We start from the raw sequence: 9,202 nt of genomic DNA, 5'->3' as shown, positions 1-9,202 counted from the left end.
TATACACTCTCCCCAAAGAGAGAGAGAGAGAGAGAGAGAGAGAGAGAGAGAGAGAGAGAGAGAGAGAGAGAGAGAGAGAGAGAGAGATCAAGTATCTCAAATAGTTACCCTTTTTAGAAAAAAAAAAGATAACAAACTTATCTGATTTACTGTGTAAAATTAGTTAAAAAAAGGAATGACATTTTCCTTAAACGGAAGATCCAGGAATACTAGAATATATGATTCTAAAAAATTAAGAACTTACTCGTAATCATTGAGTACTGTGAGTACTATCTGTCAAACTATTAAGAACCTCATTAGATACTCCTGGCCGATTTCCATAGAATAAGTTATTAAATGTGATTGGCAGACTATTAGATGTATGTTTTTCGAACTAGAGTAATCATGTTGCATGCTCCATTCATATATACTTGTTTTTACATACAACAGTAATCATCTTAAATAAGAAAAGATATAGATAATTATATGAATAAAAACGGGAAGAGTAACATGACACCCTTGTTGGGCCATGGAAAAATGCAAACAGTTATGCAAAAGACATCTTAGATAAAAGTAATATTTAACCTCAAATCAGATTCAAAGAAAAGAAAGGTGCAAATATTTAGGAGAGAGAGAGAGAGAGAGAGAGAGAGAGAGAGAGAGAGAGAGAGAGAGAGAGAGAGAGAGGGGGGGGGGCGTCTTTTTTAGTGATAATTTTCTTCTTTAAAAAAGGAAATTGTAGTAATAAGAAATTCAGAAATCCTTGGAAGGTTGGAAGTTTTACGATTTACAGCGAATTATGAAAATGAATCTGGTCTTTGAAGAACGCGTGAAGGAAAATCTTCAATTCAATCAAATTAATTGTTCCCTTAGTTTCTTTATATTTTGCAGAAGGTTCATAGGCTGCTGAATTTACATTCCCATAGAAACATTATGAACATACTTAATTTTTCCTATACCATTTAGTTTTTCATTTACAATTAAAGCTAATAGGACTTGCAAGATTTTTTTTTTTTTTTTTTTTTTTTTGCGATACGACAATAATTCAGGTTGGTCAATATAACAACCCTTTTATACTCCGATGACGAGGAATCATGTCATCACTTAGCTAAACCTTAAGATTTTCCCTGGCTACCGCTAGAGCTAAGTGTCCTTCAGTCCCTTCGTTAGATTGGGGACGTTACAGTAGGTTATCTGAAAAAAAAAAAAAAAAAAAAAAAAACACGAAACACGTATTGTAATTTAGCTCATATATCCTGAAAATACTCGACAATGGAGCTGGCTGAAACCTAAATCTAAAATACATGGATTTCAAGGATTTTCAATAGAAAACTGATGACGTTAATAGATTAGGTTTATTGGAATAAGTATATCATAGATTTAATCTTCTGCCAACTGCCCCTGCCTGCACCTGCCGAGTCATTTACCTATGTGGACACAGCCTAAAGATACGTCCATACATGTGGTGAATCGATAAGCACAGGAAGGTGCACGATAAAGCTTAGTTTAGGAATGCATTGCTCCCAGTAAGACCAATCCTGCCATCATCTCTGCTTCTTTGAGAACCTGCACCTGCTGAATCACTTTCTGTGTGATTTGGCTGATGTAGGCAAGAGCGGGCTGAAGATTAAAATTCAAAATGTAATTATTCCAATGAGACGACCCCGTGTCTTCAGCTCTGTCTGAACAAGATTCTGTTCACTCCAAAAGCAGTGCCTTCGCCAATACAAGATTTCCCCCAGAATAATATCTTCCAGAGCTTCCAATAGAAACTAGTTGGAATATAAAGGATAGGGGAAAGATAATGTACTTCTGATATTCCGAATTCTGGAGGAAATGCAAGTAATGCATGACACCTTCCATGAATTCCCTCCTTAGTTTAATAAAACATTTCATTAACCGTTCGTTGAATTTTGTCACTAAATCAGAGACCGGTGATTTTTTTTTTTTTATCATTATCTACAATAAATTCATCACTGATCCATCTGCCATTCTAATGTTACTTTACTTTACTTTACGGGCTGCTTTCCTGGTCCTATACAGCAGGGGAACCCTACTCTCTACAGGACTTCCGCAGTCATTTTATCATGCTCGTTCGAAAGCATTCAACATTTCTCATCACATATTGCTCGTACTGTCAAGTTACGTCTGAAAGGTGGTGATTCGGTTGGTGCACCTAAGAGTGGGGTAAAGCCTGAGTTTAAAGTACATTAATTCCACTGCTTATAGTGAATGATTGATAACTATCTAGCATCATAACTGCAATGGATATTGATGTCCACTGGTTAAAACGGACCAATTTCAATCAAAGCATTATAGAATAAAGCTTCCATGCCTGTGTCAGCTGGTGAAGGCAGGAGTTGGCTCAAGTTTGAATATGAGATACATTGATTCCGATGAGATTGTTTAGAAAGATGTGAGGACACTTGTAGGATGAGTCTCATTGATAATGAAGCATATTAGATTTATAACCCAGGCGATTCCAGCCTACTCTAGCTGAATATTCTCCTTTGTGGACTATGATTTCCATCAAAAACACCTTGAGGGATGAACTTGGATCAAGTAATATTACTAAATTATATTTTCACAATTAAGATTCTTCGCTAACCATGTTAAAAGGATGTTTTTATTTGATCTGTCAGATTTGAGTTTGTATTGGACAACCCTCTTCTTCCTGAAACTTGCTTTTACTTCAGAAGTCTTTCTTCAATAAAACATTCTGGGAAATCTTCCACTCGTGTCCAATTTAAAGTCTCTATATCATATGCTATATGTTTTTCTATTCATATTACTGTTATGACACAACTGTTACGCTCAAAAAAGTTGCTAAAGACCCCTAGAATGATTCAGAAGGCTGTCGTTTCCCCTTGTACCCTTCAGGACTCAAACACTAATTGCTTATAAATTCAATATTCGTAGATGTTTATAAATTGCTTTTCGTGTTAGATTTTTTGGGGTTTATCGTGCTGTTACACAAGCCTTAAAGATTCGGCCTTTGCAGGCGCAACACATACGATGGGGGTGAACTCGGGCCCAACCGCACTTTAAACCAACTAAGTAGCTAAGCACAAACGAATCAATTTGATTCAGATGACGATGACTAGTTTACTTACCACATTCTTCAAGCACTAAAATAGATGGCAGCGCAGTAAAAAGTCTCAAAAAATCAAATATACGGCGGTACGGTTTTAATACTTTTAGTTTGTTTATGGAATCGCTCTTTCACACAACCGTATTACAAAGCAGTTGTTAATTTGCTTTGTATATAAAAAAAATTCAGATGCAACACTGTCATCATCTTTGGACAGCTTCTATTCATTAAGTTTTGTTAGTTTGAATTTGAATCTGGGTAATCATTGACACATTATCGACTAAACAGTTCTAGCATATATTAACGATTTACGCTGTAACCTTATCTAAGCCCCTTCCCGTCCTCCCTCCATTGTAAAGAACGCTTATAAAAACTATCGGGTAAAATAATCAAAAATAAAAAAATGTAACTTAATTTTTCTCCTGAGAAAATTGTGAGCTTCGTAATGGACATGTTCCCTTGTTTTGTTGTCTGCAATGTGTTCTATAAGTCGTCATAACCTTACACACCCATGTGCACACACACACACACACACACACACACATATATATATATATATATATATATATATATATATATATATATCACAAGCACACGTGATTTCAATCAATTTAAGTATCACCCACGGATGGCATTTAATACCGAATTCTAATTCTATCTTGGGAATATACATCCACTTGGAATTCATGTTATGGATGTATATTCCCAAGATAGAATTCGGTATTAAATGCCATTCGTGGGTGATATTATATATATATATATATATATATATATATATATATATATATATATATATATATATATAGAAAGAATACCATTTTAGAATGTTTTGTTTGGTTACTCTTTAAAACATTACGTGGTGCTGGCCGATCTCGAGACCACGAGTAGTCAAAGTTCACACACTCATGGTTCTTGGTACCTCTTTTTCTCTTTGTTAAGTTTCCAAGTTTCCCTTTACTCGTTTCTAAATACTGACCTTCACCTTCTTTCCCTGAAAACTTCCTCAACAATTTTAAATAATCTCACATTTCTTTATTTTACTTGTACCAAAAGAACATGCACTCTTGTTGGATAATGATACTCTTCAATGATCAAGACTAAGTCTAGAAACGAGTAGATAAGAAATTAAAGGTTGTTACCTCGAGAAATTTAAAGTTTTTTATAGAAGAAATAACGTACGCAATTTTATTACTAAAACGAAGGCGAACAAAATAAATACTCTGCTCCGCTCATTGAAATACCGGCGTTAAAAAAATAGCTTCATAAAGAAAAGTGATTAAAAATAATACCAAATCATCAACTTATTTTAAACTACCTAATTGCTCCGGTCTAGAAAGCAAGTCAACAAGAGAGCCTCCTTCAATAATCTTCATCTGTGCCTGTACGTCACCTGTCTGCTTTCTTAACAGTTCCCATATGCTGTACTAATAACATGATTAGTCTCCATTATATAAAATATCAGTAAGCAATTACTTTTCTAGCCGGTTTTGGACGGCTAGAAATTAAAGATCTCATATCATGCACCGTTGCCACAATTGCTTAACATACATCCTCTGCTTTGGATAGCAACACTCTAAGTATTTCAGTTTGACGTAAATCAGTGAAGAAAGATAAGTATATGGACACTAAACATTATGATGACGTAACTTAAAGCAAGTAACAATTGGAAACTTATTCTGGGTAGGACTCGAATTTTTTAGAAACAAGAGAATGGGCTGACCTGTTCATCTAGAACTCTAGACCATGCTAAGAGTAGTCCAACGTTACTGATGACGACATTTAAAGTTCCTCAGTAGATGTTAGAATTATTGCGCGGATTGTAATGGCTTGAATTTGCATATCTTGTCTCATGGTAGACGCGTCAATGAGGATTCTGGCTGCAAGGACGTCTCTTCTGGCTTACCGCTGCCGCCTTTTTCAATGCGAGATGAGCTGCGCAACCTTGCTCCACAACAATAATTTCGTTTTAACACTCGTTCTCCAGACCATATGGCCACTAGCAAAGGTTTCCAGGGTAGTGGATGGAATTTTACATTTTTTTATGGTTGACTTTGCTTAATCTTTGTAATTCTTATATGGGCCGCCAAGTTTTCAGTGGCCGTTATTCATTTGTCCGTATAAAATATGTCACATGACCAAGCAGTCATATGTTTCCCTTTGGTAATCATGGCTTCTATGCTTGTGCATCCCGTTCGGTCTAGAATGTGTATATTTACAGGTGAGGCCCATAATTTGCGGTACTCTTGAGTACAACAATCGAACTGTGAAATTACACAAAGCAGGTGCAAGGATTCTCGACTAACACCTCGAAAGCGACCAAGCAGAGTAGTTTGCAGTACTCCTCGAAGATGTGAACAAAAAAGGCATAAATAATGCCATAATGGATTGTACAATATTCACAAAATTCTTATGCGATAAACTTAAGGTCACAGTGTAACATTTAATACAGGAAAAGAACCATCTATTAATTGGTTTCCAGCTATGTCCTATTTGAAAAAAAAAAATGTATAAGCCGTTATAAATTAAAGATAAATTTATATTTCTTTACTATTCTGCAAAATAATGAATCGTCATCTAACCTAGACATGATGCTCGAAGGATTCACGAAGAGCCAAAAGGGGATAATATGAATAGAATATAAGTATTCTATCGTATCTCGAAATTATTTCATTGACATTAGGTTTCAATGAAATGATAAAAGTGCTTAGAATTCTGAAAGGAACCTTTCTTAATCCCTCTTTTGCCTCAGAGCCTCAATTGATTAAATATTTATTTACAATTTCGGAGTTAATCTATACAGTGATGATACCTTAACGTGGTAAAAATGTTTGTGTATCGCCATGATCAGCGAAGTTGAAGTAGTTAAGGAACCACATTCTAGCATGATTTACTGTGAGCAATCAGATTACAGACTCTCACCATCAGCAGTCTGATGTGACGAGCGTGGTAATAAAAATGGCCAAACTCCAGATATGACTAAGGACATATCTGAGTCCTTAATCGTGCAGTGGACAAGAAACGGCTGCTTTTGTTGTACACATTATATATATATATATATATATATATATATATATATATATATATATATATATATATATATATATGTGTGTGTGTGTGTGTGTATATATACATATGAATATATATATATATATATATATATATATACATCTATATATGTATATACATATGTATATACATACATGATATAATACTACTCTATTCTGTCCCGTAGGAGACTGTCTAGCAACTAAGAGACCTTTTTCCCAACAATGCAAATCTTTTTTCCTAACCTCTTAACCGATGCCCCACTCTACTTCTACTAAACATCAGAATGTTCGATCACACCATGGTTATCCGGTAATTGATAAGAACGAGAATATCCATGATTGTGAGAAACTAAGCCTAAAAAGGTCAGGAAGAAATAATGTAAATCTGTCCTTTTCTGGGGAAGCTTATCTTATTCCTTTTCTATTACTAACTAGCCACCAATTCTATCACAAATAAAAAATTTCATTTTAGGTTGAATAATAATAATAATAATAATAATAATAATAATAATAATAATGATAATAAAGCTGTCCATACAATACTATAAAATCAAATTAGTATCTTTTAATAGTTGTAATTATTATTATTATTATTATTATTATTATTATTATTATTATTATTATTATTATTGGACTGTGTCAAGTCAAAAGGCTGCTAACTTAGCATGCTCCCACAAGTAAAAGAAAAATGATGTGAAAGGAGCATTAATTGCAAAAGAGGCCCCCATTGGCACTTTTGTTTTATTCAGAAATGAACATGGTCTATTCTAGGCTTTACTTGTGTTATAACGAATTCTTGCATCCGATATACCACTGACTAATTTTACAAGTGTCACTTGCTATATTATTCTTAAATTTCTGATGTTTGATTTCCTAATGATAAATACAAAAACAAATCTGCTTCAATGCTATCAAAACTTACCAGCTATATTTCCTGACGACGCAATGGCGCAATCAAGACAATTTAGGAGTGGCCATTGAAGTAATGGCAAGAAGCATTAAAGTTAACTTATTCCTAATTCTCCATAAATGTGAGGAAAGAATGTAAAGCAATTTTGATGAAGAGACTGTTTTGTTGCAAAGTGAGAAACCTGTCAGAAGCCTAAATGATGTTTGTTTATTTATACTGTTAGAATATTTTTTTTTTAAGTGAACATAATTATGTTTACTTGCGCAATAAACTGATGTCATATATCCTACATCTGTGGTAGTTTTGGGCTAATAATTTTGATTGCAAGGTAAGATTAAGATAATTTTATTAAAAGATAAAATGTTGGCATCTGTTGAACATGCTAAAAAACAATTACAAAAGTAAATGATTTACTATCGACACATAAAAAAAAACTTTTAATTAAAATGAATAAATTCGAACACGGCAAGAGAAGATGAACGACACTGCTGTTAACACCGTGCATTTAGCCATCTGTTGACAAAACAAATAATAAGATTGGTTGCGAAACGCCGCACATCACTTTGTACCAGTTATTACGACGTCCAGCCATTATCATTCATTTGCGCTGGAGCGGCTCCATGATCTATGAAAGCGTATATCTTTAAGTGTTCCTTAGATAGGGCATGTTTCACAATCCATCAAAGATATGACGCGAAGGCGTATATGGGTGGGGTCGTAATTGAAGTTGAGGCTGTTGCCAACTCTTGCTCGTGACCGTATTGTTTGAAGAGCATCTCCAAGATGTTGACAACTAAAGCAAGAGCGACGTCTATCACTGCGGGGTGCCACAAGGCGAGAACCTTCCGTTATGTTGACATGCAATAAGGTACGCCGTCTCTCCCGTTTCTTTCTAAATCTCCGCCCACCATCCCCTTGGGCGAAAATAAGTCTTCGTAGTACATCTCAAAGTTCTTTTCGACATTCTTTGAGTTGCGCCTGAGTTAATCGCTAACCCACAGTGAATATGCCATTGATTTGACATTATTCAACCTTTCTACTGTATATATTATGGACTTGAATGTTATTACCAACAATAAAATAACTACATAAAGAGATAATTACACGTGGGAAATCAAATTTAGATCAAATAAAATATAACGAGACAATAAATAAATGAAGTAGTCTAAGTGCTGCAGAATCTTTGCAATGTTTCTTAGATTTGGATTAGCAATGCACTGTATGCAGTATTGGGTAATGTGAGACCGCACCGCTAAATACAATATGGATCTCTAGAGTACAGTACGCACTGGCTAAACATACCCAGTAATCAAGGATGATGTTCATTTATATATATCTTCTTGATTAGACAACCTTTCATTATCAATATCCTTTTAAGAAGGAAAATCTGTCGATATCTGAGTAGTTATCTCCGTTCAGTTTTCCCTCTTTATATAAAAGAAATAATACTATATTAGTTTGGAAATATAGAAACTCCATTGAATTTTTTAACATTCATAAGTTTTTCGATTATAACTTTGCTTCCTTATTTTCATTACTGTCCTACTTTTAATACCAACAGGAACGCATTTCTCAATAATAAATTCCGATAAGCATAAAAGATGAACTCTCTTGGAAACCACGTTAACTGTCCGTGGTCCTTGCGGGCGCTAACACCGTACCTTCTGTATCGGTGACCGCTCGTGCCCCAACTCTTCAGGGTCTGACCTACTTATTCCCAGTAGCACAAGGACTGCCCAAATGCCCACAATAGCCTCATAAGAAAGAAATTTCGTGGCAATTGAAGACGATGATTTCACTAGTCATCCTCTATGAATGAAGAAAACTCCTCGATGTTTGGCAGCTTCATTGGTATTATTATTTAACAATTGCCAAGAAAAAATATCAGTTGAATGGTATAACAGCCAATGCAGGTTCTGGTAACACGGATATGAACATGATTAATTGTACCTTTCTTGCTCAGGTGCAAAACTCGTCATACTACCGTATAACTTCTTTAGTTACGAGAAAACTTTCCCAAAGTTCAAAATAGCTGAAACAGGAAAAGATATCTGTCTGAAAATGTATATGATTCATTACCCTGACAATCATAATGATCAAATGGGTGAAAAGAATCCATGGTAATTAAATAAAAACTGTTGAAATCCCTATTGAATACCCACCAAAAGGTTAAAT

The 9,202-nt window shown here is 34.7% G+C and overlaps 1 protein-coding gene across 1 annotated transcript in view; it reads left to right on the top strand.

Moving 5' to 3' along the window:
* LOC137644071 (uncharacterized) overlaps positions 1 to 9,202 on the top strand; it is a 32,421-nt gene that overhangs the window by 1,238 nt on the left and 21,981 nt on the right. The window lies entirely within an intron of this gene.

Source organism: Palaemon carinicauda, chromosome 1 (assembly GCF_036898095.1).
Source record: "Palaemon carinicauda isolate YSFRI2023 chromosome 1, ASM3689809v2, whole genome shotgun sequence".
NCBI lineage: Eukaryota > Metazoa > Arthropoda > Malacostraca > Decapoda > Palaemonidae > Palaemon > Palaemon carinicauda.
The sequence above is the reverse complement of the archived record's forward strand: the minus strand, read 5'-3'. Positions and strand labels throughout refer to the sequence as shown.